The 25393-nt window shown below is 36.0% G+C and overlaps 1 non-coding gene across 1 annotated transcript; it reads right to left on the bottom strand.

Annotated features, from left to right (window-relative positions):
• Positions 1 to 23300: 23300 nt before the first annotated feature.
• LOC112440596 (small nucleolar RNA U13) lies at positions 23301 to 23404 on the bottom strand. Its single transcript, XR_003028622.1, has one exon. It is a non-coding gene; the product is annotated as a small nucleolar RNA U13 (small nucleolar RNA).
• Positions 23405 to 25393: the final 1989 nt, after the last annotated feature.

Below are 25393 nucleotides of genomic sequence, written 5' to 3'. Positions count from 1 at the left end.
TTTTCACTAAAGTTCTGATTTTTTGTTTCTTCAAATATTGCCTCTCCACCTTTCTCTTCATTCTCTCACTCTTCTATTTTTAGAACTGTTCTGAGAGGTATATTGGGGACTGCTGGTTCTCTTCCATGTCTCTTAATTGCTCTTTCACATATTTCCATCTTTTTAATATCAATTGTATTCTCAGTGAACTCTTCTATCTCTTTTTGTTCATTTCCATCCATGTGAATCTCTTCTTAGCTAATGTTTTCACAGCTACTTCCATATGGTGTACCAAGTCTCAGTCTAACTGTGTGTTCACAAGGCAAATTAAGTGCTTTACCCTGTGCAGAGACAATTATAGAGCTATCTGTGGCTTCCTTGAATTCCTAGTGAAAAAGCTACCCTTTTCCCTGGGCTTGCTTTCTAAAACCTTTTAGCTCTTTGTCTGAAATGGACATGGGATTATTTTCTTCTCTTTGAGATCAGCCAGTTAGAGAGTAGAATGGCAAACCATAGCCCCTAGTTACAAGTCTCGAAGCTAGTCCTCTTCTTCATCCCAAGTGATAGCTTTAGTTTCCTGGGACCGGGACACATTATGCTCACAATCTTAGCCCTGATGTTTGCATTTCTATTCTATTCTTGTTTCTGTTATCCTTTTTTAGTTTTATTATTATTATTTCATTTTATTATTTTAAACTTAATCTGTCATATCTATGTGTTTGAAGCACAGGACATGTCCAGTGAGTGACCACACTCTGCTGTCTTGCCTCTCACCCATTTCAATCTGGCTTTTCTATGCCCATCAAGACTACCCTGGCTGAGAGCATTGTGGACCTTTTATTACCAGGTTCATGGACACATTCAGTTCTCATCTTACCACACAGCTTAACACCCATAGAAACAGGTAAACATCACTTCCTTCTTGAAGTTTCTTTTTCTTAGTTTACGTAACTACTCTTCAGGAATTCCTAGCTGCCTTTACTTATTATTTTTATTTGCTCATCTTCTAAAGGCCAAGTTGCTTAGCATTAAGTCTTGTGCCCTATTTTATTCCCTCTCCTGCTGTACTATAAGTGAAATGCAGTGGTTTTGCCTGCAGAGCCTTTAGTCAGAGTCAGAGTTGAATCCTGACAGTTACTTAGGTGCTGTAAAATCTTTGTGTCTCAGATTCATCATCTGTAAAATGGAGTTGATATTAACCTTTAGGTTAAAAGGTAATTTGAGTATTAATTGAGATAATACATGTAAAGGACTTAGCACAGTGCCTTGATACTCAGCAGATATTAGCAATGACATTCATTATTTCTATCATTTATACACCAATAACTTCCCAATTTATAACTCCAGCCTGAATTTCTCTGGAAACCTTGAATGCTCCTTCTCACTCCCAATTTGACATTTCCTCTTGGTTGTGCAACCTGTGCCTCACATGTAAGGTGTTCAGAATTAATCTCCTGATCTTTTGCTTACCTGCTCCCCTTTTACTTCTACATTTTAGGGAAAGGCAACTTTCTCAACCCAGTGTTAAAATTCAAACACACACACAGAGTCATTCTTTGTGTTGCTTTCCTTTTTCCAGTCATAGTTTAATCCACCACTAAGTCTTACCAGTTTTATTTACATTTTTAAAATGATGTCATTTCTGTTGCTACTCCCACCTCTACAGCCTAGATCAGCATCCTTCCCCACTTTAATAATTTTAACAACCGGCTCAGTTGCCTCCCACCTCTGGTTCTGCCCCCTTCAGTCCATTCTCCTCACAGAAGCCAGAGTGATCATTTTACAAGTTAATGAGCAGAAATGACAGATAATGTATACATCGGTTTAACATATACTATTCCAAAAATCATTTTCTATTGATTGTTTTTGAGACTTTGATTCAAATAAGTAGTGTTTTTAATGTGTAGAACATTCCCCAAATATCATATACAAGTAGACTTTTCATTAATGTAGAGAGAACAAACTGAGATTAGAAAATATGACCTCCAACAAATAAGTGCAATGAAGGCATTTAGATACACACTGAATACACTGAAAAACAAGCCCAGAAGAGATTCAACTGGAAAACTTATATGTTAAGAACAAAAAAAGAGTCATGAGCAAACAGAAAGGAGTCATTGCAAAAATAAGCAAGAGCTTCACAATAGCTGTGATAGGTATTACAGGGCTAACATTAGGGGGTGAATAATCAGTACATGGATTAGTCTGTTCTCATGCTGCTATAAGGACATACATGAAACTGGGTAATTTATAAAGGAAAGAGGTTTAATTGACTTACAGTTCCACAGGAATGGGAGGCCTCAGGAAAATTACAATCATGGCAGAAGGGGAAGCAAACATATACTTCTTCACAAGGCAGCAGGAGAGAGAAGAATGAGAGCTGAGTGAAGGAGGAAGTCCCTTATAAAAGCATTAGATCTTGTGAGAATTTACTCACTATCTCAGGAATAGTAGGTGGGAAACTGCCCCTATTACTCAATTACCTCCCAATGTGTCCCTCCCATGACACGTGGGAATTATGGAAACTGCAATTCAAGATGAGATTTGGGTGGGGACACAGCCAAATCATATTAGTACGTAAGAGAAGAAAACAGCACAAAGTCAAAGAATAAGTTAAGATTTCAAAATTTAAAAAAAAACTTTACCAGTGGGTACATTGTATATATAAAGAAATACACGCCTAGGCAGATCTTGGAAATTCAGGGAGAGATGGTAGTAAGGAAACTATTAATAGTCTTCAAAATGCATGTCTCAGTTGAAATGACTGATGAATATGAGAGAAACATAATGTGATAATGTATTTTTTAAAAACATTGTGATTCTAAGAAAAAGAATTTTCTGAAGAGAAGCATTTATGAGAAAATATGTTTCATCTGATTTGGAATCTTAGCAATGATATCAAAGATTTGACTACAAAATAAGTTGGAGGCATTCATGCAACACTATAGAGCTACTAACTGGATTAAATGCAGATAACATAATCAGCTACGTAGAACACAAAAACAAATCAACAAAAAAACTGCTGAAACTAATAAACCACTATTTCACTGTTACAGGATACAAGGTTAATATACAGATGCAAGCTGCTTTCCTATATACTAGCAATGAACAGTAAAATTTGAAATTAAAAACATAATATCATTTCTACCAGCAAAACAAAAATAATGAAATACTTAAGTATAATTCTAATAAAATATTTACAATGTCTATATAAGGAAAACTACAAAACTTATGAAACAAATTGAAGAAGAACTAAATAAATGGAGAGATATGCTACATCCATGGATAGGAAAACTCAATATTAACAATGTGTCAGTTCTTCCCAACCTGGTCTACAGATGCAATGCAATCCCAATCAAAATCTCAGCAAAATGTTTTGTGGATATTAACCCAAACTATTCTGAAGTTTATATGGAGAGGCAAAACACCCAGAAAAGCCAACACAATATTGAATGAGAAAAACAGTTTCAAAACTGACACTACATGACTTCAAAACTCACTATAAGTTTATAGGAATCAAGACAGCATAATATTGATGAAAGAATAGACAAATAGCTCAATAGAAGAGAACAGAGAACCCAGAAATAGACTCACATAAATACAGTCAACTAATTTTTAACAAGGGGGCAAAGACATTATAATAGAGAAAAGATAGTCTTTTCAACAAATGGTGATGAGACAACTAGATATCCATTTACAAAATGCGAATCTAGACACGCTTTACACCTTTCACAAAAATTAACTCAAAATAGATAACATAACTCAACATAAAATGCAAAACTATAAAATTCACATAGAATAACATAAAAGAAAATCTAGATGATCATGGATTTGGTGATGACTTTTTAGTTACGACACCAGAGGCACAATCCATTTAAGAAACGATTGATGATATGAACTGCATTAAAGTTAAAAATTTCTGCTCTTTCAATGATACTCTCAGGAGAATGAGAAGACAAGCCACAAACTGGAAGAAAGTATTTGCAAATAATATGTCTGATAAAGGACTGTTATCAAAAATATACGATGAATTCTTATAACTCAACAATAAGAAAAACAACACAAAAGATGAGCCAAAGAATGGAAGAGACACCTCATTAAAGAAGATATGCAGATGGAAAATAAATGTATGAAAAGGTGCTGAAATTTATATGTCATAAGGTAAATGCAAATGAAAGCCACAGTGAGATCCCACTACACACCTGTGGGAATGGCTGATATTCAGAACACTGAGGAGGATGTGGAACAGGAACTCTCATTTATTGCTGGTGGGAATGCAAAGTGTTATAGCCACCCTAGAAAACATTTTGGCAGTTTCTTATGAAACAAAACATACTCTTACTATCTAATCTAACAATTACACTCCTTGATATTTACTGAAAGGAGTCCATGCAAAACCTACATACGTATGTTTATAGCAGCTCTACTCATAATTGCCAAAACTTGAGAGTAATGAAGATGTCTTTAAGAAGGTGAAAGGGGACATAAACAGTTGTACATCCAGACAACGGAATGTTATTCAGTGCTAAAAAGCAATAAGCTATTAAACCATGAAAAGACATGGAGGAAACTTAAATGTGTATTACTAAGAAGCCAATCTGAATAGGCTGCTTATTATCATATGCTGTGTGATTTTACCTACATGACAGAGCGGAAAAAACAAAACTATGGAAGCAGTAAAACATCAGTGATTTCCAGAAGTAGAAGGGCAGTGGGGGAATGCATTTGCTCAACACAGAGGATGTTTAGAACAGTGAAAACATCCTGTATGATACTATAATTACTCTGTATGATACCATAGTGATGGATACATGTCGTTATACATTTTTTGAAACTCACAGAATGCGCAACACCAAGAAGGAACCCCAGTGTAAAGTATGGCTCTGGGTGATAATGATGTGTGAATACAGGTGAATCAATTATAACAAGTGTTCCACTCCAGTGAGGGATACTAACATTGAGAAAGGCTAGGCAGGAGTGGACATAGGAAATATTTGGCGTGTATCCCTACCTTCTTTTTATTTTTTCTGTGATCCTAAAATTGCTCTTAAAATCTTTTGAACATATTCATATTGTTCCGGTGTGATAAGTATGAATGTACAGTAATGGAGAAAACATAATACAATGTAATATGTAAATAGCTTTGGAAGGCTAAATTCTTAAGAATGTGAACTTTAAAAAATATTACAAATTTTTCTTTAATTTTGCACAATACAGCTCTGAACAACAGTATTAAAAGTGAAACTTTTATGTTTTCACTCTATTTCCAGAGTCCTCAGTCATTTTTATGACTACATCTAAAGGTTAGACATATGTATGTGTGTTTATTGAAGTGTGTAAAATTAAAATAGCACTTTTCTCTATGTAAGTGTGTTCAGTTCTGCAATAAATCAAAAGTATAGCCTAGAACTCATTTCCTTACCTTGTATGGCCTAATGGGAAAATAGGAACTAAAGAGCAAAGGATTACATTTTCTTCCCACCATAACAGATGGATGCTCATTTGCAGAACAACGATGTGTTCTGAATAGAAAGAAGAAAATTTCAGTAAATGCAAAAAAGATTGGTGTGTATTTTCAGTTTTCTCCATATCTAATTAGAAGTGCATTTATCTGCTGGACAAACAATTGGTATCTGGGTGTAATTATAGACTACTCATAAACACTTGATTTAGTCTTCTTGTTAAAATTTTGAAACAAAATAAGTATATAATGTAATTTTAACTCTGTGGAATAGTACAGTCATCCTTATCTATTTTCAAAAGAATGGGGCTGACCTATAATAATAGTATCAGGAAAATTAAGTCTCAGGATAAATTAAGGCTTGAGAAAATAAATTAAAGGGAATAAAAATCTCCTTTTAGTTTTAATCTGAGTATGAATTGATAATGTCCTACAAAAATAGAAAGCATGATATTCAACTTGTATTTTGCTCCCTTCCCTGTAGAGTAAGCTTAAAATAAAAAGGTCATAAATGGACTATAACTAGAATGAAGACAGATAAGAAAACTAAAAAAGATCTGTTTTTTTAAAATATTAAAAAAATCTTTTTTAATGATATTTACTTACATTTTTCAATTACCTCTCTCTACAATAAATTTGAGCATGATCTGTAATTAATTACTAATTATCATAGATAAAATGTGAAGATATAGGTATTCATTCATATGGGAATTTTTTTTAAAGATTGATTTTGGGAAAAATGTTGATGAACTTGATTTTGATTCTAGGGAAAAAATTAAGAGGGCATTATTGCTATTTAAAAATGTTAAATATAAAATTTATTTCTGTGATTATAATACAGTACATACTACTATTTACATGCAATAGGAAATTTGATATATTCAGAAGCCGTTAAATAAGAAAATAAAAATAATCCCCAATAACCCATCATTCAGAGGTAAACACTATATTGGAGTTTTCTTCTTGTAATGATATAGTGAGATAGATAAGAAGATATTTACAGCTGTATTTGGTGTGACCATAGAGGGAGAGCTAGTTCATGCCAGTATTTTCTAACCCACAGACAAGGGCTTATACGGTTAAACTCTCAGTAGCTCTGCTCTGGAGTTTTTCTCTTTGTCACAGTACACAGGCTGTAATAAGAACAATCCCTGGTCTCCATCCCCTCCCCATCTCCAGGAGCTCTTGGATTCTTGGCAGGACCCCTTCGGGTTCTCAGTGTCCTCCTATTGTATGGATATCGGTTGGCTGTGCCTCCTCTTGGACCATGGTGGTTTGGACTTGCCCAGGGTCTACTACAGTCACTTGCTCAGGTCAAGGTGGACCACACAGACCCAGAGCATGTGGCAGGCACCCTACCCTGTGCCTAGGGCTTGGAGCTCCTGTCTGGCTTTGCCTCTGCTCCTACCAGCAGGAATATTTCAGCAACAAGTGCTCATTTTCCACAAACATATTTATTCCTAATATTAATACTACAGATTTAGGGGTTGAGTTCTCTAAGATAGCATCAAATTGCACCAATCTTTCTTAATGCAACAAATATAAACTCTGCAGAAGTCTGCTGAAAAGTCCTTTTTTTTTTTTTTTCTTAAAATAGTATCTTCAAAAACTCATTTATGGCTGGGTGCAGTGGCTCACGCCTGTAATCCCAGCACTTTGGGAGGCCAAGGCAGGCGGATCACTTGAGGTCAGGAGTTTGAGACCAACCTGGCCAACATGGTGAAACCCTGTCTCTACTAAAAATACAAACATTAACCAAGCATAGTGGTGCACACCTGCAATCCCAGCTACTCAGGAGGCTGAGGCACAAGAATCGCTTGAACCTGGGAGGCAGAAGTGGCAGAGAGCGGAGATCACGCCACTGCACTCCAGCCTGGGTAACAAAGCAAACTCAGTCTCAAAAAAAACCTCCCCAAAAAACCCTCATTTATCTTTAATTTAATAAGCATACTTAATTATCCATTATTTCTTGCCTGCAATTTATATTTTATTATCAATTTTGTAAGTAATTCTTTATATAACTTGAAAATAAATTTTGGCCTAGAATGTAAATTCTGAGAAGGTGAGAGTTTTTGCCTCTTCTTTCTACTGCTGTATTTTTGGTGAATAGAACAGAATCTGCTTGAAGAATCCATCACTGGCTCGTGAGTGTTAACTGCCATACCCCTAATCAACACAGTAACACATCTCCACCAGCATCCCACATCTCACTCCAGGTCCTCCTGACTCTAATCCTTTTTTTTTTCATAGCAGTTATAATTTTGTAACAGAAATATTTGGTTTGGAATGTCTATAAAACCTGCAAATAAGTCGAGTACATGTTAAATATATCCGGAATTTGGGAGGGAGTGCAGGAGCAGGACTGTAGATAGGAATTTGGCACAGAGAAACTGTATAAAATTCTGAGGGTTGAAGAGACTGCCAAGGATGTGTGTGTAGACTGGTAAGTGAAGAACAAAGACCGAGTCTGGGGTAGGGCAACATGAAGAGTTCAGGGTGAAGAGGAAGGGGCTGTGGAAGAAAGTGAATACCAGAAGAACCTGGGCGGTAGGAAAAACTGGGCAAGTGTGGGATCTTGGAGGACAAGTGAAGAAAATGTGTTAAAGAGAAGGAAGAAATAAATTGTGTAGAATGCTGTTGATAGATCAAGTTCAATGATGTCTTTGAATTGACGTAGATTTAGCAACATAGAAGTCATTTATAAACTATACAAAAGAAGTTTTGGTGGAGTGACGAGTTAAAGGACATATCAGAGTGTGTTTAAGAGGATAAGAGAGAAAAACTGGTTTGGAAATTAAGAGAAGTGTTTTTAATTTTTATTTTATTTTATTTTTTTAAAAGGAGACATAAAAACATATGTGTGTACTGACAGAATGATTCGATAAAGATTTTTTTACTGATGAAGAGGAGACCTCATGGCCACTGGGAGGGATTAGCTTTAGACAGAAACATGGGTGGTTCTGCAGTAACAGGCAAAAGGGCAGCGTATGTAGGTGGAGGTACCTGTAGGCCGTAGATGTGAAAATGAGGCTTGTGGAAATTCTTTTAAGATTCCTTAAATTTTCTCAACAGGAAACATTAGAGTGAGAAGGGGGATGAAGCTGTTGAAAATTTCAGGGGAGAGGAGAAAGTGTAAAATAGATGTATAAGAGAGAGAGAAGGCATAGATAGAAGATGTATGAAAATTGAGGTTGACGGTCATGAGCTAGTGCACATCTGCTTAGTTTTGTTTGTCTCTCGTCCAGCCTCATTCAGCACACAGGCTCAAGTGAGGGGTGGTCCAAGAAACAGAGTGAGCCAGGGTTGTAGTTTTGTCAAGCGATTATGAAAAAGAGTGATTTTAACAATTGCCTATAGAACAGCGATTCCCAACATCTTTGGCACCACGGACCAGTTCCCTGGAAGATAATTTTTCCATGAACCAGGGGTCAGGGATGGTTTCAAGATGAAACTGTTCCACCTTGGATCACCAGGCATTAAATTCTCATCAGGAGCATGCAACCTAGATCCCTGGCCTGTGCAATTCACAATAGGGATCATGCTCCTGTGAGAATCTAATGCCCTACTGATCTGACAGGAGGTGGAGCTCAGTCAGTAGTGCTCTCCGGCAGCTGCTCACCTCCTGCTGTGTGGCCCAGTTACTAACAGGCCACAGACCAGTCCCAGTCAGCAGCCCCAGGGTTGGGGACCCCTGCTATAGAATTTAAGTTGGGTAGAAAGGGGAGTGAGACCATTAAGGAGTAATTGCCTGACAAAAATGTTGGTAGAATCAGTAGAATAAAAGTTCCCATGAGGTTGAAAGATTGTTGAGTTCAAGGTACTGGAAGAAATATTTTAAAAATAGGAGGTGGGGTGCATAGTGGGATGCATTAAATTAAAGCTAAGGAGGGTTACAGTGATGGAAAGAGCTAGGGTAAGATCATGGGGGGATGGCTGAGGCAGCAAAGGGAGAAAACTCACTGGAGGAGAGAAGGACGAGGAACTGAGTCCTGAGCATTGAATATTGAAATCACGAAGAGTTAAATAGGCCTAGTGATCCAGGGAAATGAAGGGGATGCCGTTGGAACCAGCAGGGAAAAGCCACAGTGAAGAGGTAGAGGTGATTTAATCTGATAACATTATATCCGAAACTGTGTTTTGTTTTGATTTGGTTTGTTATGTCTTGTTTTTGGAGCACAAAGGAAAAGCAGTCTGTAATGAAAGGAAAAAAAATCAAGAAAGGCACTTATTTTACCTACAGGTTTAGCAACATGAAGGTCATAGAAAAGAAAACAAAAACAGACAGCCAATGTTTGAAAGGTAAAGCAGGGAAGGGATAAGATTCTATTAGATCAAGAGGGTGAACGCAACATTGAGAAAACAGGATGACGATATGGGGGATTGTGCAAACTGTATTACACAGGGAACACTGGAAGAGTTTTAGGAATGGGAGAGAGGGAAGAAAGGGCCAAAGACGGGGACTTATGTATCCCATGGAGTTTAGACTGCAGCACATGAGGAGAGAAATGTGGGATCTTATTTGATTTTTTGACATCTCTTTGTATATTCTTAGCACGTCTTTTCTGATTTATATGTATATGCATATATATGTGTATTTATGTTGTGAGTTTCTTTCCAGTCTATTTGTCTTTTTTTTTTTTGAGATAGAGTTTTGCTCTGTCACCCATGCTGGAGTGCAGTGGTGCGATCTCAGCTCACTGCAACCTCCGCCTCCTGGGTTAAAGTGATTTGCCTGCCTCAGCCTCCCAAGTAGCTGGGATTGCAGGCATGCACCACCATGCCTGGCTAATTTTTATATTTTTTTTTAGTAGAGATGAGGTTTCACCATGTTGGCCTGGCTGATCTCGAACTCCTGACCTCGAGTGATCCACCCGCTTTGGCTTCCCAAAGTGCTGGGATTACAGGATGAGCCTTCGTGCTCAGCCTCCAGTCTATTTGGTGTATTTTACTTTATAGATGGTGTATTTTTGTGTTACTAAGTTTATTTACTTTGTTTTTTTTAAAAGTTTAACACTTTGGCTTTTGGAATTATATTTAAGGAAAACTTCCCTTTTCAAATGGATGAGCCAATTTTCTTAACACATTAATAATCGTCCTCCCACCTCTTGCCTTTAATTCATCCAGAACTCTTACTCTGTTTGATTCTTCTACTTGCCTGTACTTGTACCACAGACATACTGTTTTTATTACAATAACTTTTTAACATGTTTTGCTTTATGCTAGTCTGAGCCTTATTTCTCAGCATTCACACATACTTCAGTTTGCTTTTTTCAAAACTGCTTTGGCAATCCTTATTTACTCTTCTATTTGAATTCTGAGTAATGATATATATAAAACAATCGTGAAGCATAAAGTACTACTTACCACAAGATATATATATTTTAAATATAACTATATTACAAATGATATCAGATCTTTTACTTGATGACAAAAGATTGAAAACGGTTTTATCAAAATAAAGACTAAGAAGAGAAAAATATAAAAGTTGTAAAGTACATATGAGAGCCGATGGAAAACTATAACAAATAAGAATTTTTGAAAAGTGTAAATCAAATGCAACAAAATTAATCGTGAAGCCTAAAGGAACCGAAGAACCTGCAATCCTATGTAGACAAAAATAGATCTTCAGGAAGATGGGTTTCCAAGAAAGTGTGCTTCTACAGAAAAACCTGACATTCAGAAGGCAGCACTTGGAGGAGGGGGTGCTAGGCAGGTGATGAGGGTAACTGTGGGCAGCTCCCTGAATTTCCCACATTCTGACATTGAGGCTCCATTATTTGTCTAGGAGGCTACTTTAAATTTTGATTTAATTAAAACGGCCTCCAAAAAGTCCACAAACCAATTGTGGATCTCATTGAATTCCCATGTAGGAAACACACCCATGTAACCATCTTCAGATGGAAAATCAGGGCATTTCACTTCAGAGGCCACATTGCACCTCCTCCCAGCCAGGATTTATCCACACAGCTAGCCACTGTTACAACCATCTGCTCTCCTAGATTAGTCTCTCCTGCTTTTGAAACACATATAAATGGAGTATATAATATAGTATGTACCTTTGTCATTAGTTTCTTTCCTCAATATGAAGTCAGTGAGATTCATTTAGATTAGAGTATACAGCAATATTTCATTCAATGTCAGTGTTGTGTAGGGGTTGACAAAACTCTGTAAAGTGTCAGGTGGCAAATATTTTAGACTCTTTAGGCCATGTGCAGTCTCTGTCCAATGTCTTATTAATATGTATTTTTTAAACAAATCTTTAAAAATGTTAAAAAAACATTCTTAGCTTGGGGCCCATACCAAAATAAGCTGTGGGCCAGATTTGGCCTACAGGACATAGATGGTCTATTATAGTATTTCTGTTATAGAATTCTATTGAATGAATATTCCAATCCCCTTTTATTCATCCCATTGCCATTGAACATTTAGGATATTTCAAATTTCGGTCTTTTATAAATGGTGTCACTATGAACATTCTTGTGCAGGCCTTTTAAATAACTGCTACCTGCATTTTGTTGAGAACACAGCTAGAAGAGAAACCACTGGATAACAGGATTTGCACATGCTTGGTGTAGAGGCTGTGACCAAATTGCTGTTCAAAGAGGTTGCATCAATACACACTCCTACAAGGAGCGCACAAGCATGCTAGTCACTTCACATCATTGTCAGCACTTGGTATTATCTGCATTTTTCATTTTAACCATTCTAATGGTTGTCTAGTGGCTATTAATGACTACTAATGAAGTTGAACCATTTTTTAGGTTTATTATTCATATGGATATCCATTTTTGTGAAAATCTGTTCAAATCTTTGCCACTTTTCTACTAGATTTCCTTTTCTTACTCTTTTGTAGATATTTTGTGCATATTATGGATATGAGTCCTTGGTTAGATATGTGTATTACAAAGATCTTGCCCACTCTGATTTGCTCTCTTAATGGTGCTTTTTTGATAAACAAGTGCTCTTAAATTTAGTCTAATATAATTTGTCAAGATTTTCATCTCTGTTAAGTGCTTTTTGTGCATTGTTTGAAAAATATATGCCTACTCTAATGATATGAAAATATTATCTTTGTTCCTTGTAAAACTTTATATTTTTAAATCTTTCACCTGAAGACCTAAATTTTCTTTGTTGTTTTTATTATGCCTGTGATATGAAGGATCAAGATTCATTTCTTTCCTATTAATATCTAGTATACCTAGTTACATTTTTTAAAAAGTCATTTCCCATTACACTACTGAAGGGTCACTTTGCTATAAATCTAGTGACCATGTATATACAAGTTCTGTTCTTGGGGTCCTTGTTCTGTTTCATTGGTCTTTTTGTTTATAAATGCACCAATAGTACAATGTATAATTTAGTATGGATTTATCAACTCTAGTTACCTTAGGATGTTTCAGTATATGGCATTAGAAAATATCCACTTTTATTCTTCCACACATTGGTCTTAGGTGGTCTTGGCTCTTTTTTTTTTTTTCATATAAGTTTAAGAATCTGCTTTTCAACTTCAACAAAAACTACCTGCTGGGATTGTAATTAAAATTGAGTTGAATTAATAGATAAGTTGGGGCAAAGCATATGTTTACAATATTCTTGGTGCATCCCAGCCCAGGCCACTCTTGCCACCCGCCTTTCAAACATGAATTTGGCATATCCTTTCATTTATTTAGTTTTTTTTTAAGTTTCTTTTAATACTGTCTTGTAATTTTAAAGTAATAGTCTTATACTTAAAGATAAATTTGCATTAGATATTTCTGATATTTTCCTATTACTAAAATTGATATCTAGAAGAAAACTTTTCCTTATGTTTGTCACTAATGTATATATAAATACATTGATTTATTGATTAATTTTTGTGTGTTGATCTTGTGTCCAGCCACCTAGCTACATTTAATTTTAATTGCCTATTTTCAGTGTCCTTTGAATTTTGTATATGTACCGTCATAATCTCTGCAAATAGCGATAACTTAATTCCTTCTTTGTAAGCAACATCTGCTATTTCTTTGTCTTATTGCATTGGCTACAATTTCCTGCATAATAGAATAGAAGCAGTCATAGTGAGCCTCCTTGAATTGTTCCTAATTCCAGGGGGAAGCTTTCACTATTTCACCATTCACTATATTTGTGCAGACATTTAAAAAATATTTTTATCAAACTAAGGGACAACTTTTAGTTCCAGTTTGCAAAGAGTTTTTGTTTTAGTGATAAATGGATGTTAAAAATATTACTACATATATTGAAATAATTGTGTATTTTTTCTTTTTTTTAAAAAAATTTACTTTTCAGGTGGAAATAAACTGAATTCCAACTATTGGCTGACCTTGTATTCCTGGAATAAACTCAACTTGGTCATGATGTATTATCTTATATTTATATTGCTAAATTTGATTTCCAATGTTATATACATATATTTTTGCTTCTGTGTTCATAACAAAAATTGATCTATAATTTTTCTGTTATGTCCTTGATAATCTCTTGTGTCAAGTTTGTTCCAACCTCACAGAATGCTGAAGTGCCCTCATTTTCATTGTCATAAAAGTTTGTGTATTTTTTTTGAAATTTTAATGCTTGAAAGAATGGACCAATGAGGTCATCTGGGCCTATATATTTCTTCATGAGATGAATAGGTCTTTAATTACAAATTTAATTACTTTAAAATAAAGATGCCTATTTATATTTTCATTCCTTCCAATTTCAGGTTTTGTAAATTGTGTTTGCTCTAATAATGTTCATAATAGTCTCTTATTAATTGTATAATGTCAATGGATCTCTAATGATGTTTTGTTTTTTACTCTTGCTGTTGATAATTTATGCTTTTAAATAATTCAGTTTTGTTATATAAGCCTATACATTTTATTAGTCTTATGAAAAAACCAGGTTTGGTTTTCTGGATTTTTTTATATTATGTGTTTTCTTTTTTTAAAACAAAAAACTTACACATAATTTCCTTCCTTGTATTTTATTTGGATTGAATTTACTGCTGTTTTCTAAGTTTTTGAGATACAGAGTTTGATAATTGATTTCTAACTTTCTTTAATTTCTCATATTGTATTTAAAAATAAACTTTTCCTAAACAAATGTTTAGCTGCACTCTACTAGTTTTACATATTCTCTCTCTCTCTCTTTCTCTCTGTCTCTCTCTCTCTCTCTCTCTCTCTCTCTGTGTGTATATTAAGGCATATATGCTTTTTGGGTTAATATCAGTTTAGAATTATAATATCTCCCTTGTGCATGGACTCATCATTAAAATATCTATTTACTAGCAGTAGCAAAGCATCGTGTGCTTTATTTTGGTTAGTTCTTGCATGGTATAGTTTTGTCTTTACTTCAAACTTACTTAAATTTTATAATCTTTACTTAAACTTTTATAATTTTTAATCTTATAAAGTATGTTTCTTGGAAGCAGTGCATTGTTATGAAAATAATCTAGCATGACATTATTAGTCTTCTAATTAAACTATTTAGGGCATTTCATTTAATATAATTACTGATATATTTGTCTTTTTATCAGCTTATATTTATTTTATATTTGAACCATTTGTCTTTTTTTCATTTTTCTTTTCTTCTATTAGATTCATCAGGAGATATTTTGTGCAACATTACTCCTCCATTAGATTGTTAGCTGTATATTTTTAAAGAAATTAAAAATCTTTTCTTCTATTTTCTGAATGTATTATACATATCTTTTAAAAATCTTTTTTCAAAACTCCAATAACAAACTAGACTACTTCTGAAATTGTTTCTCTGAAATTGTTTTTTATATTTCTTTTTTGATCCTTTGATCCTATTTATTGGAGTGATTTGTATTCTAAATGTTGTGCATTATATTAGAAAAATTGTAGAGATTTATAAAGTGTTTTCTTTCTACAGATACAATGGAGTTAACTACCCGAATCCAATTCAAGCCTGAGTTAATGCAAGGTTTTATAGCACTCTATCACTCTCTAATTTTCTCCCATTTCTGGGGTTTATCTCCCTCAGGTGATCCTGAATTATGCTAATCCTATTTTCCTTAGTTCTCAAGAATGTCAGGTTGTTTCTTTAACTTCTTGGTCTTCTGTAACAAGCAGCTTCAGACATGAGAATGAGATTGTGGAGTGGGTGAAGTGTTGAGTTCTCTGACTTTCCTCTTTCTTTCTAGAATCCTGTCTTCTCCAGTGTTTTTTCCTAACCCCTCCCTCTAGCTCTGCAACACTGTAACCGTTTTTCAGGTTTCTCTGGTTCTTGTCCTTATTTTTGGATCTCAGTTTTTTTTAACTGGGCCTGGAATTGGCAAATGCCCTGAAGGAATGCTGGCTTACCTCTCTGGAAGGTCCGTGTTCTGGAATTTTGTACTTTTAGGTGCTGGAAGGTTCAATATCTCTCCAATGCCCTCAGACAAGTTTTTCTCTGTGCATTTCATCTGGGTTTGAAAGTTGTTTTTAACAGCAGTATTAAATTGCCACAACCAAAAAAAATCAATATGGGTATTCTGATCCTGGAGGCTCCCAGCTGGACTCTTCATCTGTTAGAAGCAGTGTAATTTCCCTAACTCACTTCCAAGAAACTAATTATTGGGATGCCCACCTGTAAATATAAACATATAATGTGCTCCTGGTCATCATGGTTTTAAACAAGTCCAACCTTTAGAACTGTAGATTAATAGAAGTCTACAATCTCTATCCTTCAGATACTAGATAGGGTGGAGGCAATTAGGCAGGATGACTCCCTGAAATCTTTGAGTGTCTTTATTTGAATACTAAAATAAGCTGGAAACCAGATTAAGACTATTATTTATGCAACTGAGCTCCTTCAACCTGCTTGATGAACAGTACTAATGGGGTCCTGTGTATGGTGTTTTAATGCATTTTTAAAAAGACATCTGGAAAGTTCTATTTCTATTCCACTTCACTAACAACATACGACCACTCAAATTAAAAGGAACAGGAAGAGAAGGATCTCATAATTTCTATGATCCACTGAGCTGCTAGCTTGGCAGTGCTTTCAACACTGGAACCTGTCACAGAAACACTGGAATGGGCTCAGCAAGAGAAACTGTGACAAAGTTAAGAAATGAAGACACTGATGAAAATATCAATGCTGGCCAGACATATTATTTGTGTTGGAAAGTGTGGCAGCATCTATGATGATTTGTGTGACTGATGAAAATAGCTGAAAGGTATGATGTTATAAGCATTTTCTCATTTTACACACGTGCACACAGTGGACATAGATGAAAGAATTATCATAAATGTATGGTAACTCACTTGTGTGAAAGGAAGCTACCAAACTCAACTATCAGATGAAATAAACAAAAAACCAAAATGAGTGTGGTTGAGAGTGTTCAATGTTATCTAAGTTCTTTGCTCCTGGAAAGCAGCAGCAAAAGTTAAGAAATTTTCCCACCCTCTTGTGTTCTGAGAGATGGCTAACCTAAAAAGACCACTCTATATTTTGACATAAGACCTGCCTTCATCATTTCTCAAGACTCACTCATTTATCTGTCTCCACAAAATCCTAGATCTTCTTTCTTTTATTCTGAGAGATTCCTTATTAATGAACCTTTTCTCTATTATAGTAGTCTTAATCAAGTCATCTCCTTAATTATCGGGTACATTTTTGACAACAGAAAAGCAGAGGCTTTAATGAAAATATGAATGTTTTTCTGTATAATGAATGAGCAGAGTAATATGCAAAAAGCAACCTAAATTATTTAAGAAATCGTAAGTAAAATTTCCAAAAGAATATAATTCAAAGGCAGTACTTACATGTTGGTGATCTGGATGATTAAGCTGAAAGGTATTCAAAAACAGAGTGTAAAAGGAAAAAGAGAAGAAACTTCATGAGAAAAGTGAGATAAGTGGCATGGAACATCTATCGAGAAGCTTCAATATCTACATAATAGGAGTTCTGTAGGAAGAACCATAGGGGTAGAGAAGAAACAAAATTCAAAGAATTGATTGTTAAAACATTTCAAGAACCAAGGAAAGACAGGCTTTTAGATCCAAAGGCTTATCAAATGCCCAGGTGAAATGTTTTGGGAGAAAAAAGATTCACACTTGGAGCCATCCTAGTGAAATGTCTATGTTTCAAGAAAGAATGCTGAAATCTTTCCAAGTAGAAAATCTTGGAAAGGTTACTTAAAAAGTAGCAATGCACAGAATAGAACCAGCTATTTTAAAGCATAATGTCATCAAATAATAGTGATAGCTAACATATTTAGCCCAGTCTTTTTTCTAACTTCTTTGTACATGTTTCTCTTCGAATTTTCTTAACATCTCAATGAAGTAGATATTTATTATTAGCCTCTTTTTTTTTCAGGGAAGGAAGTTTAGATACAAAGATGTTAAATAACTTGCCCATAGACACACAGCTGGTAAGTGGTGGAAAGGGATTCAAGTTCAGAAAGCCTGATTCCAAAGTCTATGCTTTGGACTGGCTTGAGGAAAATGCATTTATGTAGGTGAAACTATGATACAAATGTGAAGGCAAAATAAATATGTTTTTGGATATGCCAAGACCCAGACATTTTGCTGGATGAACTCACATAGGAAGAGCATGCAGACACAGAGAAAAGATCCAGGACTGAGCCCTGTGCATGTGAATGTTTAGAGGTTGGGCCAATGACTAGCCAAGGAGACTAAGAACAGTTGGCCAGAATGGAGAGAGTGCTGCTGCAGACACTAAGTGAAGAAAGTGTTCCAAGAAAAAGGAATGATGCCAATATCAAACACACCTATCAAGCAGAATGTGAGGGGAATTAAAATGCAACCATAGGATTTGGTAATGTTGAGATCCTTGGAGAAGCTGCTGGTAGACCTGACTAGAATGGATTCATGAAGGGAGGAGAGGCCTTGGGTGAGCAGGCGTGATCTCTCCCTGACAGCAGGTCCATCTGGACTCGTACATGGCAAAGAGAGCCACATCCAACTTGATAAAAAGTCTAAACTTAAATTACAAGTTTTAAACTATTAGACAAAAGTATGTAGGGATGTATGTATATCTTACAGTGGGACTTTCTTAAGCAAAGAACAAAGTTAAAAAGCTGAACTACATAAAAAGTGAAAACAATTCTAAACAAAGGTAAATAGGCAACAACATACAGGTGAAAGTATTTGCCATCAATAAAGCAGGAAAAAGATTTCAACTTTCAACAAAACGTGAACAAATGAATATAAAAACTTCAAATAAGTTGAAAAATAATTTAAAGCTGAAAACCTAATATAAAGAAGGTGAAATAAGAATGTGTAATACAAATACAAAACAAAGAATTCAAAAAACTAAGAAGAAAACATTGGTACATTGGAAAGTATGCAATTGATACTATTTTGTTCATTAGTTCTGAAAAAATAAAGAAAACTTTAAATATGCTAAATTGAAATGAGGTAGGAAAAAAGATTACTCTCATACACTATTGGTGGGAATGCAGGTTGATACAAATTTTTTGGAGCCAGTTTGGAAGCCTTTTTCAAAATTTAATTGATAATTTAAATCTTAGAATTTAGTCCAGCATACATCATTCCTTCTGTGTAAAATGAAGCATGCACAGAAATATTTGTTGCAATATTATTTATAGTAGTAAAAAAAACTAGAAACAAATTTAATACCAATCTATGGCTGCACAGTTAAATTCACTATGATGTTGGAATATTATGTAACTTTAAAGAAAAATGAAATAAATTACATTGGAAACATGAAATGACCAAGCAAGTGTTAAGTATGAAAAAGCAAGTTACAGCATTACTTATTGCTGAAATTTGATTAAAAAAGAGGAGATGTAACTAGCTGCTATGATCTGATTTGTGTCCACTTAAAATTTATATGCTGAAACCTAATTCTTAATGCAACAATATCAAGAGGTGGGGCCTTTGGGAGATAAGTAGATCATAAGGACACTGTCCTCAACAGTAGGACTAGTGCCCTTATAAATGAGGCCCAAGGGCTCCTTCCACCACGTGAAGGCACAGCTAGCAGGGACCATACCTGAAGCAGAGAGCCCTCACTTGACACAAATCTGCTGGGCCATGATCTTAGACTTTCCAACCTCCAGAACTGTGGGCAATAAATTCCATTGTTTATAAGTTACTCAATCTAAGGCACTTTGTTATATAGCAGCCTGAATGGGACTATGACACTAGCCTACTAATGAGGTATAAAAGAAGAATGTCTGTAAATCTACATGAAAAATGTAACCTGTAATGACCTCTGAGGGGTGGGTTGAGGGTATGAGGAAAGAAGAAACAGTGGATCATCATCTCATTTTACTCAAAAGTTCATCGAATCTCTTGATGTTTTAAAATAAGCAATGTTTTATTTTAAATGTTTAAAGGAAGAGTTTTTGTAATTTTAAAAAGACAAAAAAGAAAGAATAATTATATTCTTTACATTACAGAATATACCAAAACTAGTTCTACATGGACACAAGAGATAGATCTAATGGTGAAACTTAAAAGATCTAAAGCATTTTTCACAATTAGAAAGATCACTATAAAGATAAAGCACCTGAAAAATCACTGACTAGAGTACTTGCCTTTTCATTTAATGTGTATGTTTGCATAAACTATGCATGCATATTTTAATATATGCATATAAAATTAGACACACATGGGAAATATGATGACAGGGACAATTTTCTGAATGACAACATTTTTTTACTTTATATGTATTTGTGTAAAGTTTCTTTTTTTCCAAAGAACAGTAATTGTGTTTAACCATAAAGTAAAAAGTTAAATTAATTTCATTTGATTGCTACATAACGTCTAACAATCTGGTGTCGGACAACAGCCTACACATAAGGAACTATGTCTTGTTCAGCCTGACCAAGGGCAGAAGAAAGGATGCAGCAGCACAGAAAGAATAGATTTTCCTTGTACCCATGTTTGCTTTGGCATTATTAGATCCAATAATGAGAACCTGGACTAGGAGACTGGATATTGATTATTTGCATTCTTTGTATTTAGCTGCTGGAGAAGGTGAACTGGGGAGAGAATGGTGTTTGGTCATCAACTTCACATAGCCCAGCAAGTGGATTTTTAGATTCTGAACACTTTCCCTTGAATTGCTTGACTTTTCTGCCTTGGAATTACATCTGTCTCCTGAAGGGGTAGGGCATTGCCCTTTGCCTCTGACCACCCAGTTTCTGGGGAGAGGCAAGGTTACTGCTAAGCCATGTGAATCACAGGCATTTTGTTTGGTGAGTCTGTATTTGGGAATGTCCAGGCAAGTGGTGGGAAAACTGGTTCCAAGTTCATTGTATCCTTGGTTTTTTCTGACCATGATTCTTTCGTTCAATAGGAAACAAGTGAACCTTGACCTTCCATAGGGCAGACACGTGGCAGGTGCTGCAGGCTCAGTGTTGAGCACCCCAGCGGGGAGTGCAGGGAAGTTCAGCAATAACTTAATTATAATTCTATCTGATAAAAGCTGCAATGCAGAAGTGTGTTATGGACTGTATTCTGTTCCCCCAAAATTCATGTGTTGAAGGCTTAATTTAACCTCTAACACCTCAGAATGTGACTGTATTTGGAGACTGCGTCTTTAAAGAGGTAAAATTAAAATGGTGCTATTTGGAAGGGCCTTAATCCAATCTGATTGATGTCTTCATAAAAAGAGTTCATATGGACATCCTGAGAGACACCAGGGATGCTCACATACAGAGAAAAGGCTATTTGGAAGCCAAGGAAAGAAGCCTTGGGAGAAATCAAACCTGCCGACATCTTTGATCTTGGACTTCCAGCCTCTAGAGATGGGGTACTTTCTGTATTTGAGTAACCCATCTGTAGCACTTTTGTATGGCACCCCTAGCAAGCCAATGCAAAGTTCAAGGTGCTCTTAGAAGGAGCAAGGATTGCTTTCCACAGGGAGACTGATCTGAAGAATGATTAGTGGTTAACTGTAGGGGTCCTGTGAATGCAGTACAGTGAAAAGATCCTAAGTGAAGGGAGAAGCCATTTAAAGATTTAAACACGACATTCCTATGATCTCTTTGAAACTTTTATAAGTAAATATAGCTACAACATGGTAACCAGTGAAGATCGGGGTCAACAAAAGAGACTGAAAAGCAGTGCACTGGCATCAGGAAATGAAACAAGAAGAGTATGCCTTACTGAGAGCCAGAAAGTCGAGTGGTCAGCAAGGCACCTTGAGATCAAGAGGTTAACTAGATGTTGGAGAGCTTGGCAACTCTGACTAGAGCTTCTGATGCAAGTCCAAAGTTTAAACCAAATTCAAGTGGCCCGAGGAGGGAATGGGAGTAAGGAACTGGATGTTCTGTTATTAGCCCTTTTGAGAAGCTTGACTGTGAAAGCCAGAGGGAGTTTGAACAGCCACTGGTTATTTGGAGGGTGACACAGGGAGCTTTGGAGTCCTCTAATACTGTGCAATGGTTTTCAGTGTGCAGAAGCAGCAGCAACATCACCTGGAAACTTGTTGAAATGAAAATTCTTAGGCCCTGCCTCAGACCTACTGATCAGAACCTCTGGGGGCGGAGCCTAAAGAACCCCTGCCCTAGAACAGTCTTTCAGGTTTACAGAAATAGGCTGACTATAGTCAGAAGAGTCCTCATCCCTGATGGAGTTTCCTTCCCAAGTTTTAATGCCTTTAGTTCACTTATTCCTGTTTCATAAAGGGAGATATGCAAAGTGCACCCACACTGCCACCCATACAAGAAATAGTAGTGGGTGAGTCTAAGAGAGGTGAGGCTTCTTGCCATAATAGTTTTGGGAGGTTACTGTCTTCAATTATACATTCGAAGAAGTTTGACTTTTTTTTTTTTTGGTGTGTTTGTTCTTCTCTATCTACTTTCAAATCTCACTTGCATTGACTTAATATAACATCTGTTATGTGCACTCAGTTTATTTGAGGAATTTTTTTTTGCTTGTATAACCTCTCTCTCCCTCTTACATACAGTAATTTCCCCCTTAAATAATTGCTTAACACTGCTTTCAATTTTAAGCTCTGAAAAACTTACCTCCTTTATATTAATATCTATATACCCATCATCTTTTCATACCCTTTATTAATTCATACTTTTGGAAATTCTGGCATTAACCATTTATGTCTTCTATGGCTTTATTTTTTATTTACTTGTGTTTATCATATCTCTGAATTCAGCTATGTCTTCTTTACCCACATCACACTTCCTCACCATTAGCACATGTGATTGATGGTGAAGGATACAGACAGGACTCGTGCCTGTGTGTCAGTGCAGAGCTTAGCATGTAATCAGAGACCATGCCTGTTAGCCGTTCTTATCATCATGAGGGGACTGCAGCCAATGCTAACAATGGCACCTCACCAGTCTGTGCTCTGCACTGGAGCTTCACTGTTAATTGACTCATTCAGTCTTTCAAACCCTAGTCAGCTTTTTGATTGCATGAACTTGATTTTGTTTAGCTTTATAGGTCTCATGTGCAAAAAGGAAACACCCCTCTTTTGTTCTTTCCTTTCTCAGCAAGAACGATAAAATAACCATAATCTTTTCCCTGTGTATTCAAAATACTCTGACTGAAAACACACTTAAATTCTAGAAAGTTTTATAGTGATTTAAATTACAATGGCACCGTTTTTTTTCTGCTTGTCATTATCTTCCTAGGCTCTGTCACTACCATGGCAACACATACTGTATTTTACTTTGTGTTTAAAAATTATTTATGCTGAGCCATAAACTAGTTTTGTATGAATATTCAACAATGCATTCCAAGTGGCAAAATGTTCTGAGCCTTGTCTTAAATCCTTCCCACGCTCAACTTTTAAAATAATGCTTTGAAGTGCAGTGCTGATCATGTCGCTCCCTTCTCAAACCCCATCAGTGACTCCCCACTGTTGATCAAGGAAAGCCTATACCCCTTGGTCTGATTTCTGCCTCCTTTTTTTTTTTTCTCATCACATGAGTAATGCACCAACAGCATAACAAGATTTGAGGAAGGCACTTCTCACACATGAGCATGAAAACCCAATCATCACACTTATAAACTACAAAAGGATCAGACTTCTGCCTCCTTGATAATCTTGTCTCAACCTGCCTTTAATGTCTTTCCAACTTGCATCTGACCTCCTAATATGCATCTGAGAATGCCTCGTCTATAAACTACAGATGGCTTATTAAAAACGGCATCAAAAATGAAGACTTGATTGCATCACAGAAAAGAAGTATGAAAATAAGAGGGCAATGACTGTTTACTTTCCCTGCAATTCTCTAGGTGTTCCCTTAATAGTCCAGGGATGGTTGTTTCCCTTCTAATGGTCACCTACCAAAGGGGCAGAATAGAGAAAACCCATCTTATTCCTATTACCACAAATGAGATAAACCATCTCTGAGCATTCCAGCAAACTTTCCTTAGTATCTATTAGGCAGAGTGTGTTTCACACAGACCACACACCTAGACTGAGGAAGGAGACATTCAGAATTGGCCGAGGCTAATGAGTACGCAGCTTCTGGCTCTGGGAGGATTCCAGCTTTCCACAAAGGACATGAGTACTCAGAGGAAGATGAAGAAAACAAGAGTCCAGTTGTTGAAGATGGGAGGAGATGGCTACTGTGTAGACAACCAATTGTGTTGTTGGTTGTTAGCTGTTCAACTAATGAACAACTTTGTTGACATGAAAGACACAGTTGGTTGTCTACACCCTAGTTTTCAGACTAGGGCCAGGTGCAGTGACTCACGCTTGTAGTCCCAGCACTTTGGAGGCTGAGGTGGGCAGATCGCTTGAGCCCAGGAGTTTGAGACCTTCCTGGGCAACATGGAAAATCCCCAACTCAACAAAAAATACAAAAGTTAGCCAGGTGTGGTGGTGCACACCTCTGGTCCCAGCTACTCGAGAGGCTGAGGTGGGAGGACCACTTGAGCTGGGAGGTTGAGGCTGCAGTGAGGCATTAGGGCACCACTGCATGGTGGCAGAACAAGACCCTGTCTCAAAAATAAATAAATAAATAAAAATAAAAATAAACCAAAACTGAGACTAAGAATCATGTATTTCTTTGTCACTACAGTTGCAACCCTGGGAGAAGGAATTGTACTTACCCTGGAAAAGCCTGTATAATATATACTCTATCTATTTCTTTTTGAAATCAGATCCCTACACTAGGCCTGAGATACTTGAAGCCACTTATCTCACCTAGGGTCCTTCTGACCTCCTTTAGCTAATGTCAGTCTCTTTCATGGAATCCACCTCCTGCAGGTTTCTGAGGCAGAGCTTATTTGTGACTGATGGGTCCTAGGAATGCTTCCCCTCTGGATGCTTTCCAGTGAGCAGACAGCACTCAGGCCCTCCTACGAGGAGATCAAGCTGGGCCATTCCTTCCACAGGCTTTGGAATCAACTGGCAGCCCAAGACTCCATGACAGTTATTATGCAGCAGCTCCTGAATGTATCCACTTGTATGTTCTCCTATGTTGTTGTTTATACAATTTATTTTCCCTGGATTGCAATTGTTTCCATTCTCCCCTTCTTAAGTCCAAGTGTATATCTGTTTTGTAGTCAAGTAATATTTTCTTTATCAAATTTTCACATGATAAAAACATAAAAAAGAGGTGATTTTTAGGGGATCAGTGAAGTTGGATTTTTTTTGGTCACAAATTAAATAAAAGTATAGGTATAACAAATTTGCACAGGATTATTTTTTATTTTCTTTGAAGTAAATCAATTACAAGTATATTCCTATAGACAGATATTTGTCTTTAAAACTTCATTTATATATGTAGAGGTATTAACTTAATAAATGCTTTAATGAAGAAAAATATACAAGTTTATACAAATTTGACAGAATAATTTGAATTATTTTTAATAGGTACATCTCTAGAAGTGTTTTGTTCTTTCAAGATGTTAGAATTTGGTCATATAACCAACAACATAGAGAATCACTCACATAGAAGAAATGTGATACTAGCCAAATAAATCCCTTGAATTATTTACAAGAAGCATTAATTATTTATCCACTAGTTCAACTGATTTGAACTATAACCAGGAATAAAAC

This window comes from Pan paniscus, chromosome 6 (genome assembly GCF_029289425.2).
Source record: "Pan paniscus chromosome 6, NHGRI_mPanPan1-v2.0_pri, whole genome shotgun sequence".
Classification (NCBI taxonomy): Eukaryota; Metazoa; Chordata; class Mammalia; order Primates; family Hominidae; genus Pan; species Pan paniscus.
This window is presented reverse-complemented; position numbering and strand designations above follow the sequence as displayed.